We start from the raw sequence: 12,504 nt of genomic DNA, 5'->3' as shown, positions 1-12,504 counted from the left end.
TCATTGCACTTTGCGCACTGGATTTTTGGTTGCGAACGCTCAACTTTATGGTTACAGCAGCAAGGCATTTTTAATAGGAACGTCTCTTTTCGTTATTTGTTTATAATATACAAGAGTCACTGTCTCAAAAATTATGCACGAACATAGACAAAGCTTCATTAAGTTTTAGTAATCTTTTTGACACTAATAAAGTTATGGAACCCATTAGCAAATATTCGAAATCCGAGAGCGATAAAAAACACGTCCGCACGCAACGACAACGTATACCGAGCTTGTTTTCCTTTCATATCTTAATTTGGTTACCTACTACTACTACTAGTTAATATTGTTGATATGCATGTTTTCTCCGCCACAAATAATAATTGAACTTTGCAGTTGGTTACAAAAAATAAAAAATTAAAGGTCGTTAAAAAAATTGAAAAAATATGCTTTTTGTATATCAGAAAATATGTACATGCGTATGTATATTGCACATTTTAATCTTTCTAGAGTTTCCAGCCTATTATTTAGAGCCTATTAAATTTTATTTGCACTTTAAACTCCAGATAATCGCGTTGATTTTTAACATTTTTTGGATGACGGTCTTGAGCATTTTGTCCCATATAAATTATGCTCGACAATTACTTTTATATGGAGGAAAATGTCTAGCACCGTCAGCAAAAAATATTATTAAAAATCAACGCGATTTTCTAGAGTTTTAAAATTTGCTATAAAACTGCGTACCCAAAATTTTTCCAAACATTTTTAATAAAACGTTTAAAATTTTTGGGATTAATAGTTAAAGCTTGTTGAATTTTTATAATTTTTGTACGAAGTCCGAAATGGGGATTTATGTGGTGCTGGTTATGTAATGTGCCAGATATTTATAAAAATATTATAAACATTGAATAGACAGAAGATAAATTACCAAAACTGTGTAATACGCTCTCCTCAGTTGCCCAATCAAAAGTGACGCTTAATTTTAATGTATCTCGTAACGGGATCAATACAAGATGTCTTCTTAAAAACTAACACAGAGTTGTATCTTAAAGTAGTTATTACAGAGGTTCATGTTTAAGTAGTAAACTTAGGAGTTAACATAACGCAGTATATACACTTACATATACTAGATATTATTGCCACAATTTGGCCGTCCTGACCATGAGATCACCTGATCGCAAGTGCCTTTACTTTGTGCCTTGCGTCCCTTGAACCAAGGCGTCATATTTGCAACTGCCCATACTCCTTTGTATGGTATACGGGACTGTTGAAATCCCTCAACATCTTTAAGTAAATAGCGATCATTACGCAAAACCTTTTCAGCGCGATATGGGCCCTCATACTTCGGGATCAGTTTTTTTTAGATCCACAGGAATGAAAATTTTTAATAACTACATAATCAGTCACTACGTATTTATTTGGCTCTTTTCTCTTTTTAGCTATAGAACTTGTAAATATATTTTATAATTTCGTAACTGTTCTTGACAATGAGCCGCTTTTCTACGAATATCTTGTAAGCTAACATTTTCTACCGAATCTTTTACTCTTGTTAATTGTTCTTCCAGCGAGTCAGTAACCTAGCCTATTTGATCAACGCCAAACAACAGCACACTAGGATGTTCGCCTATCTTTAGGTGAACTGTGTTGTTCAAGGCATGTTCCACTTTCCCAAATACTGCATCCCAGTGAACTAATTTTTTAGTATCCAGGATTTTTGAAATCATTAGTCCAACCTTTCTGCTCACCCTCTCGACTTGACCATTTGTTGAGGAGAAACTGTCGCTATTTTTATATGCTGAATATAACAATCTTCTAGAAAACTTTTAAGTTCCTCGGAGGTGAAGCAACTTCCCCTACTAGACACGGTACACTTTGGATGACTGTAAGCTTTGAAGTAGTCCTTCAGGGCTTGAACAACTTCTTTAGTGCTTGTCGTCTTAGTCGGATATAATCTCACAAATTTCGTAAACGCATCAATCACAACTAAAATGTGTCTCTTTGTTTTCAACAAATTATGAACAGGGCCAAAATGGTCGATATGTATAATCACCCTTCCTGTGATCCCCTTTTGGAAGAAAAACAATGCATTTCAAACAATTTTTTATATGTTTGTCAACTTTGTCTCTAATTTTTGGGAACCAGTAACTTTTTGATAGCAGTTGTACTATTTACCTTACATATCCAACTTCATCGTGGTATTTATATATTACTTGGTTTTCCGTATCCTGCGGAACGTAAGACAAAAGATTTCCGTCGTTTCTCTTTTTATACAAGACACCGTTTCACATTTCATACAAATCGTGTTCTTTTTCCTGTAATAACTTCCTAAGTTTTTTCAAATCTCAAAGTATTTGATTTCAATACCATTACATTTGTGCAACGACTTAATACATCCACATGCTGCATGCGTTTACCGCCGCGGTGCTCTAATGTATAATGAATATTTTGCAATTCTAACGCCCAACGTGCTATTCGAGGGTTTAGTTCATTTTTATTTAATGTAAGTGCAAGTGATTTCCAGTCTGTCACGATTTTGAGTGGCTTGCCTTGAAGATATACACGGAATCGTTGCAAAGCGCTAACAATAGCAATAGCTTCTAATTCGAAGCTGTGATACTTGGATTCAGCATCCGTTGTTATTTTTGAGAAATAGAAAACTGGGTGCATTTTGCCATCAGCTTTCTTTTGTAGTAAAATAGCTTCTAAACATATCGAAGTCGCATCACAATGTAACTCTGTAATTGTAAAATAAAGCAATGGCATCGAGGCCTTACGCTTAATATGTGTGTATAGTACTTTTGTATGTTAAATTCTATGGTATAGGTTGGTAATTTTAAGGAATTTAGTGATTAAGGATAATGAATCCGAAGTTGGGGAAGATAGGTGGCTCATTGGGTTTGCGTTGCTGAAGACTAGTCTTCTGCGGGCGGAGTATATTGGGCAATGGAGGAGGATATGTGGTATGGTGATTTTTATGTCCGAGTTGCACGTGCATGTATGTAGTTGGATTAGTGTTGGTCATGAGATGTCCGTGTGTAGAAATGTATGTCCAAGTCGAAGTCGTCCGAATTTTATGACGTCCAATTGAGTAACTTTTTTTTTATTTCTCGTAATAAAGTCTGTTATATGGGTTTTTGTATGGTTTACTTGTTGGTACCATGCATTAGTTGAGCTCCATTCATGGTGGGGTTTGCTGTAGACATGTTTTTTAATGTCAGTTAAGTTGAAGTTTTCTGTAGTTAGTACTGGTGTTTGATGTGCTTGTTTAGCGGTATAGTCGGCGAATTCATTTCCGGTTATGTTGGCGTCTCCCGGGACCCAAATTAGTATTATTTTAGAGTATTTTACTATTGATATTTCTAATAGTGGATGAGTAATGGTCGTCGTTGTTTATGTTTCCTATAGCGTTTATAGCCGAAAGGGAATCAGAGCATATTGCAAAATTTTTGTTTTTGCTCTTTATTATGTTTATTGCTTCGAATATGGCTATAATTTCTGTGGAGTATATTGAGCTATAGCAGGGAAGGTTTGAAATTTTTAGAACTTCATTTTGTAAGGTTGTACTGTATGTTACATTGTTGTCGACTTTAGATCCATCTGTGTAGATAAAGGCGTAGATTTGGTATTTCTCTTTAATTTCGTAAAACTTTGATTGATATTGAATTGGGTTCGTGTTGTTTTTGTTTAAGTTATTCAATGTAGCACTCTAGTTCTGCAGCCCCAAACAATAGTTTCTTATTCTTTTTTGTTAACTCGAACAAAGGTTTCGCTTAAACTGAAAAATCTTTTACAAACCTCCTAAAATATGAACACAACCCTATAAAGCTTTGGACTTCGTGTACATTTTTCGGTATCAGAAAATGGCTTCTAATCCTTTGCCATACGCTTTTACTCCTTCCCCTGTAACAGTGTATCCTAAATACGTTATATTTTTCCGTAAAAACTCACACTTATCTAATCTGTTTGGAATCCAAGGTATCAAATTTACTCAGACAAGATAGAATCAATTCAAAAACAATTCCTACTTTTTGCTTTAAGAAATTTCCGATGGGATTCTCAATATAGTCTTCCACCTTATACGAGTCGCTTAAAACTTATTAACCTTCCTACACTTGCCAGTCGCAGGGAAATGCTTGGTATAATTTTTATGGTTAAATTACGGACAGGCTCAATTTCAAGTCCGTTACTTCTGGCTGATGTAAGCTTTAATGTTCCCTCACGCGTATCAAGACACTTTTGTCCCATATTTCTGAAAGCTTGTAAAACCAATTTTGAATTGCACGACCCCCTCCGTTGCTTATGCCAGGATTTTAACTCTCATTCCAGCACGTCTGATATATCAGATCCGCTTTTCAGCATTAAGAAAGCGATACTCTCCTCTCTCAATAAGTGAATTATTGACATAAATACATAAAATCAGCTGATGAATTTAGTTCTGTAGCTGAACAGTTTTAGATCTCGACACTTAACAAACTCCTGCCTATCGTGACTCGGCACAAAAATTTAAAATATTGGTTCCGTACGTCATGCGGACTGCGCCCCTCGTGCGGATGGGCGGGAATGGAGGGTAAAAACCGTTGGGATATTATTATTACTATAATTCAAGCTTATTTTGAACGATAAAAACTTCTCTTAAAATTTCAAAATGCTCTTCCATATCTTCAGTCGCTATCATTATATCGTCTAGATATGCTATCACCTTTTCCGCTATTTTCATTTCTGAAAATATTTTATGTACATATAAATAAACCTTCGAAAAGTGAACGGCGAATTTTTAAAACCAAAAGGCAATCTGGAAAATTCATATTGCCCAAGTGGTGTGATAAAATAAGTATATTTTTCTGAATCTTTGTGCATGTATAAACACGGTTAAAAATTTCGGTTTTAATTTTAAACTTTTTGGACTACATATATGACCAAACTAAATTCAGTTTCAAATACAAACCTTCCAAGTTTATAAAAAAGAGAGCACATATGTTGGGTTTAGAATTTAAACAATTCGGTTTAAATGTTAAACCCAAACATTTTTATAATTAAGAATAAAAAAAAAAAAATAATCTTAAATTTCATGCTCCGTCTGGTTGGGATTGAACTCGGACAGCCTTGGTAGCAACCAATTGTATCAAGCATCTTTGCACACTCAGCTACAGCCACGCATGTAGATGTGCTTTCATATGTTGAGTTTGAATCAACACCACAATTCGCTGTGCAAACATATTCTATTTCGGTTTAGATTTTAAACCAAAGATTCTATATTTGAAACCTAGAAACTAGAATTAAAACATTTTGGTTTGATTTTTAAACCACGAACTTTTTGGGCTAAAATTTAAACCAGAATATATTAAAAATTGCGTAAAACTATTGACTGGATTAAAAAGTAGACTATAAAAATTTAAAAAAGGCAGTAGTCCCAGCGCGGTTTAAAAATTAAACCCAAATTTTTGACCGTGCATGAAAAACCCAATTCTTTAAATCAAGCTTAGTAAATATTTTATTTTTGCCAACCTATCTAGTAAATCATCAGTAAGGGGTTTCGGGTATCCTTTGCAATTGTTTTGTTTAACATTCTATATTCAACACACATTCTAAGGTCTCCTGTCTTTTTATGTACCAACACAAATGGTGACACAAATTCCGACTCACTTGCTTTAATGTATCTTTCTGTTATGTATTATCTAATAATTTCTGTAATTCCTCTTTTTCCGAGTAAGATAACCTACGGGGTGGACCATGAAAAGGTTTCGCGTTTTTATAATACTAGCTTCATCTCGCACTTAACCAATGGTTTATCGGTTTAGTAAATAATTCATTCATTTCGTGATCGTTACTACAAAAATCTTCTCCGACATTGAAATTAGATATCACACTCGATAGCCAATAACCATTTGAGATTTTTATCTGCATCTGCACCAGGGTTGTTGCGAATATTCGCATTAGCATTCGCAACCGCGGAGCGTCCGCAATAATTTTAACATTCGCATTCGCAACCGCGGAGCTCCCACATTAATTTTAACATTCGCATTCACTTTCGCAATAATCAATGCGGAGCTTTTGCGAATGCGAATATTTTGCAAGTGGACCGATAAAACGTATATATGGCAAAAAAAAATTACATATTGTAGCCAATATTTTTGCCTTATCAACTTTAATAAAAATGTCTTTAAAATATTATTTCTTAAGCTATATAATCGAGTTATCAATGGGCAGCCATAAAAGTTCCGTTTTGGGGAATTTATTTTTAGCAAAAATTTTAAAAACCGTACTTGTTGGATAATATTTTTTCATAGGGATATATGTACATTGGCGTGGGCCGAAAATCCGTTTTTTTGGAATTTTGATTGGTAATAGCAAAAATATGGTTAATTGTGCTTTAAAAAAAATCTCTGTGAAATTTGGAATTTTTGGTCAATATCCTAGGCTCGCCCAAATCCATCGAAGTTCAATATGGTTAAAAAAATTAAAATTAATAAATAAATTAGGTAATAAGTTTTTGACTAAAATTGCAATAATCTTCGAAAGTATTAGTCCTACATAATGGACCTTTTTTTGTAGAGAATCGAAGTTAGCTAAGAAAAAAATTTCTATAGTACTTGAACTTTGATGGACTTGTGCGAGCCTAGGATATTGACCAAAAATTTTCACATTTCACACAGATTTTTTTTAGAGCATAATGAACCATATTTTTCCTATTACCAATCAAAATTCTAAAAAAGCGGAGTTTCGGCCCACGCCAATGTATGTACATTGGATCCTTGGCTAAAAACTTCTATGGTAAAACTGTCCCTTCTTTGCTATTTAAAGTCAATGAGCAAGCTCCTTCAATGGGATTTCTAGTAGAAATGATCAACGTCTAGCTATAAAGAGAATCGATGCTCAAATAATTAAAAACCTATAGGTCTGACCTTTAATTAGATAAGAATTACGTAACTACCTGTTATTCAAATGCTTATAAAAAAACGGGGTCCTTAAAAAAAAATAACAATATTCTGATCCGATTCGGCTGGCAGCCACGACTTTGAAAACAGAATTTTGTTCAAAATTAATTGTTTAGGCGTGTCTGCTAACACCAGGCGCCTAAATACATGCTATGTACTGCTGCATGTGCAAAAATTCCTTTATGCAATTTATGAAATTTTTGCACATGCACTTCTCAACTGTCTTGTAATTGAACTTTCTTAAGTTTTAATTAGATGGCACTTCAAAGTATGCTCGGCCTAGTCTGATGCATCCTTCGGACACTGCTTCCGGAGAATTTTGCGGACTCTGCATGGCTTACAACCATGCAGAGGTGGCAAACGAACTTTGGCATTGGCCACAGTGCCTACCCACCATTTCTGAACCAATAAATATTTTTTTTATATAAATACATACATGTAAACAAACTGGTCTCCCCTCCCACTGAGTTATTCAATAATAATCTATTCTCCATATCCACCTATTTAGCTCGCTATAAGCACAAATTTTTCAAGGCAGTCACAGAAGAAAGTATTAAAACTGAATTACAAAAACTAAAATCGAAAAGTGCTGATAAAGTTACAGGTTCTCCAAATTCTGAAACAACAAGACATATTTATTTGGTTTGGCTTGTAAGCGCTGTTTAAACAACGATCTCACCATTATGCTAGATTCTAATTGTTTTTTTAAAATACTTGACATGCGCATTCGCATCCGCGGATGTTAGCTGTTAGATATTCGCATCCGCATTCGCATCCGCGGATGTCTAAAATTCCACATCCGCAACATCCCTAATCTACACTATCGATCTCACCGTATTAGTACACTTCAACTCATAATTACACTTATTTTCTGTATCCTCTATCTTGATACACACATTTTCGCTTAAATCTTTTTTATATTCCTCACTACTATCGCTGATGTACCACTTCGCAACTCTTCATTAATATTCTGAATTTTTTTACACAACAATATGATTTACACTCATTTTTGGCTCTCGAAATTTTAATGTTATCTTTAGAAATCAAAATCATCTGATTCGCTTGAAGGAAATATCTACCTAGAACTACATCATATCCGATAGACTCATTGGCAACCACGAACAATTTAATATCAATCTTTTTTGTCTCAAAATGAACATAACACCAAATCTTACCAAACATTTGTAGCTTGCTTTTATTCAATCCAAAGTAAGATACAGAAAAAAATTCATCAAATTTAATTTTATTCGGCAAAGAAGGTCTTTTGATAAAACTGATCAGGCCCCTGAGTCTAATAGGCGTTCTACAAATAAATCAACATTAATATAAGATCTTACAGAAAATCTCAAATATCTTACATAAGGATCTTCGTCGTCGACAACATGTACGACTTTCTTCCTGTCAAGGCAAGCTGCCACCCGATGCTCCTTGGTTCCGCGACTGTAGCACGCACCCATCTCACGCTTAGGTTTCTTACACACACCAGCCATGTGGCCCAGTGAGTTGCAATTATAGCAGCGTACTTCTTTCTGCGATTTTATTTAGCGCAAGGTACGTCCCTCCAGCTCCATACGTCCAAAAGCTTGCAATAGTTGGGTTTTGGTGTTGTAACAATAGATATATGCCTGTACACGTAACTGCTCGTCGGGGATGCCCTCGATGATGTGGTCGATTAGTTCAGCTTTTTCTATTTTTAACCCCTATTTAATGCAATTTTATCGTTGTTATATTTTAAAAATCTTCTCCAACTTGCCACTTACGCGCCTTAAATTTGTTTCGCAAAATCATTTTGTTTTGATGCGGCGCGAATACACTTCTCATTTCTCGATAAGCGAATTTATGCTTTCAACCCAAAACGTCGGTTTTGAGTGCAACCACGCTTGGGCTTTGCCTTTGATACGGTTTGCCTTTAATGCCCGCATTGCATTTTCGCTTAAATTGTATACATCACCTTTGCTTTTTAGCTGTTGGACCCAAACGTCGAAGTTTGCATTTCCATCGTACTCCGGTAACATATCCTTCACTACATATAATGGTATTACCCCTACGCCACATTCGCTTTCAACACTAACGCAATTTATTGCAATGTCAACGCTGTTGCTTGCTGGGTTAATTAACTGCGTTGGCGAAGTTCGCTACGCTGCCACTGTCTGCTACAAAACTACCGCCACTCGCTATATTGCCGTCCATTGCATTGCTCTGCCATCGCTTTGGTCACTGCATCGCAAGGGACAGTAGCTTCGTTGCTGATTTATGTATTAACTTGAGTCAGTTTTGTTGTCAACCACTCGTTTTCCTTCACAAGCAAATCATTCTCTTTCTTCAGCGCTTCTGTAACCATAATTGCTTCACTCGTGTCGAACTGTTGTTCACGTACAAGCGGTCCTTGTAAATTGTCTGTTACTGGACCATCAACGCCAACCTCATCTTCGATGATTTCACTTACGCTTGGGCACTCCATACGCTCATTTACGGGTATTCCACTTATTCTGACCGTCATTGCTGCTTTAGTGCCATAAGTAAACCTTATACTTAATATCCTCTCAGTGGCTTCGTTTCAGCGTGGTATTGAAAAAACAAAATTACATATTTTTCGAAACTGGGAAACGTACCACTATTTAAAGACTTGGTCCATATTTCCTCATGGCTTAAACTACTTTTTTCAACTGCGCAAAAACTTTGAAACGCTAATAATTCGCTAAAAAGAGTATCTAATGGCGATTCCGTTTCTACAAAAAATGTTGCCTTCTCATCACCCTCTTCTTAATATTTGTGCGTAGAGGGCAAAGAGAAGATTGCATTTTTCGGTAGAAAGGAAATCGAAATAACACATCGAGATTTCTTGTATGCAAAACTCTTTTAAACTGAGGGAAATAATGCATACTAAAAATGAATATTTTACATTTGATTATCGTTTAAAATTGTTCGTATTTAAAAATATTTTCGTACCCGAATTTAGCACGTACTTATTTGAATTACCACATGTGAATATGTATATGTAAGTGTACATACCCTGCAGCATGGGCGTAGCGAGGTAGGGGCGGGGGGCCCGAACCGCCCTCTAAATTCCAAATTTTTCCCTATATATTCAAAAATATCATCAGGAAATGCTAGCTCGAGTCTGAGTCGTCGGGCAGCCCTCCCATCCGAGATCAAAGGTGCTGTCTCAGATGAAGCCAGTGTAAGGTCAGCAGTTATAAAAGTTTATCCTAAGTGAAGTTTATTGTAAGTGAAAACTTACATATCTGTAACAGGCGGAATTCCCCTACGTTTATAACTGCTGCCAGGGAGGAGGTTCTTGACCTTACGCCGGCTTCATCTGAGACAGCACCTTTGATCTCGGATGGGAGGGTTCTGAGCGAACACTCATTTTCTGATCATAAGTATATTCAATTCTCAATGTTATTGTGGCTTATTAACATTTTTTTTTTAATATTTTTATTGAGCTTTGTTCCACGATTGATTATTAGGAAAAATTGAAAAAGCAACAAAGTCTAAGCGGTGCAATGGCAAACCCCCGAGTGTATTCAACCACGAACAACAGCTTCTCGTAAAAATAAAATCCCCGTTCGGATTCGGCGTAAAACTGTTGGTCCTTCCGCTTTGTGCGCCAACATCAAGGCGCACGCCACAAATCAGAAAAGAAGCTCGGACAAACACTAACGAGGTCTTAATGTTTGTTTCTAAAAATCCTGATGTTCAAATTTACACGGGAACTGCGGGATTTTAAATGAATCAATAAACAAGACATACATATATGTTGGTACAGGAATATATTTTTAAGATAACAATTGTATACACCGTCAGACTCGCAGTCATCTGAGGTATCCAAGCTCATATCTATATTTTCTGATCGCAATTCCGCATCCGCATTAACAACAGTTGATAATAAAATAATGGCATCTGACGACAGTTTATGATTTTGTTTTGGTGGGTTTAAACAGGGTCCGAGGATGCAAGCAGCCGATTTTTTTAATATCCTTATTCCTTGACTCTTGGGCTTCTTAGGAAAGTTGCCCAATTGGCAGGGTTGCCCATTCAATAATGAGAGGCCCTTGGATGATCACTCTAATATAGTAGTACTTTCTGACATCATTTAAATTCTAAAAACATCCAATCTTTAAAACATCAAAATCTTGACAGAAATAATTTTTTACATAATTTAAATCTTTTAAACATAAAAAAAATTAAGAATCGCGTATAAAAACTGATGTCCAAACTACAGTGGCGGCTTGTGGCAGGTGGTTTTAACCAAGGTGGCTGGGAAAAACTTCAATATATATGAAAAAGAAAATTAGACCCCCCATCTCGACCACTCTCGTAACTATTTTCCTAATCCATCATAATGAGTAAACAAAAAAAAAATCAATGCGTGAATATCTATGTCTTACGTCAGTTTTTAGATGGCGTGACAATGAAAAAACATGTTTTACATACTCTAGATTACAATGTCCATGAGCGGATGCTTGAAAACTGTTATTTTTTTTTTAGATAATACCACGATTTTAACAACGACGAAAACTCTAATTTACGAAAAGTTTAGAGCGAATTTCTAGCAACAGTCACTTCGATCTCCTGTAACACTAAATGCCTTAAGAGAATCGACTTGTTGTCTCATAACGATACGCAGTAGAGCCCTCCTAACAATACAAGATGGTTATGCATACGAATGCACCAATTTTTTTTTGGACTTTTGGCCAGGGTTTTCCAAAAATTGGCCACTGTGCATTGGTACTGAAAAAAGGAACAATAACAGGCGTTCGAAAATCTCAAGCAGCTCATAGTATCCGAACGTGTTCTGGTACACTATAGCTCAAAGGTGCCGCTGGTGGTAGTTTGTGATGCGTCACCATATGGCATTGGCGCTGTTCTCAGCCACCGCATGCCTGAGGGGTCTGAGAGGTCCATTGCATTTTACTCTAGAACCTTATCAAAGGCAGAGCGGAATTACGCCCAAATCGACCGCCAAGCTGTAGCGTTAATCGCTGGAGTGAAGAAATTTCACGACTACCTTTATGGGCTTTATTTACTCTGGTTACCGATCATCGGCCCCTATTGGGTATCTTCAATACGACCAAGCCCGTTCCTAATGTGATATCATCGCGAATGCTTCGACGACGAATTTTCCTTTATGCGTTTGATTTTGAAATCGCGTACCGTTCGGGAAATAAGTTGGGGAACGATGACTTTTTGAGTCGATTGCCATTGATAGATGAGCAACGAACGATTAAGGAAGCTGTTCTGATGATAGAAATGGTCAACAAGCCCATAGTAGACGCCAAACATATCGCAGTTCAAACTGCCAAAAATGCGGACTTGGCAAAAGTTCTCAGCTGGGCGTTAAGGGGGTGGCCACCTAACATGAGCCGATCGGACAAGCTGTATCCCTTTTATGTTCGCCGACAAGAAAACCAATAATTTATATGAAAAACCATTTTCCAAAACAATTTAACATTTATTGCACAAGCAAGTTGCAATTATTTCCTGAAAGCTATTTGAGTAATTTCAGTTTCAGTTACACCTTGTAATTTTTATTGCAAATCTGCAAAAAGGACTTTCTGACTCTTTACACGGGAAACTAGACTTTTGA

General features: G+C 36.2%; 1 protein-coding gene and 1 long non-coding RNA gene across 4 annotated transcripts in view; both read right to left on the bottom strand.

The window, feature by feature from the left end:
• The window catches only part of LOC118738635 (transcriptional repressor p66-alpha), a 396,748-nt gene that overhangs the window by 50,808 nt on the left and 333,436 nt on the right, over window positions 1-12,504 (bottom strand). The window lies entirely within an intron of this gene.
• Window positions 8,086-9,621, bottom strand: LOC118738637. Its single transcript, XR_004992914.1, has 2 exons — window positions 8,273-9,621; window positions 8,086-8,217 (listed from the first exon to the last, which is right to left on the bottom strand). It is a non-coding gene; the product is annotated as an uncharacterized LOC118738637 (long non-coding RNA).

This window comes from Rhagoletis pomonella, unplaced genomic scaffold (genome assembly GCF_013731165.1).
Source record: "Rhagoletis pomonella isolate Grant_MI unplaced genomic scaffold, Rhpom_1.0 Rhpom_scaffold_00005, whole genome shotgun sequence".
NCBI lineage: Eukaryota > Metazoa > Arthropoda > Insecta > Diptera > Tephritidae > Rhagoletis > Rhagoletis pomonella.
The sequence above is the reverse complement of the archived record's forward strand: the minus strand, read 5'-3'. Positions and strand labels throughout refer to the sequence as shown.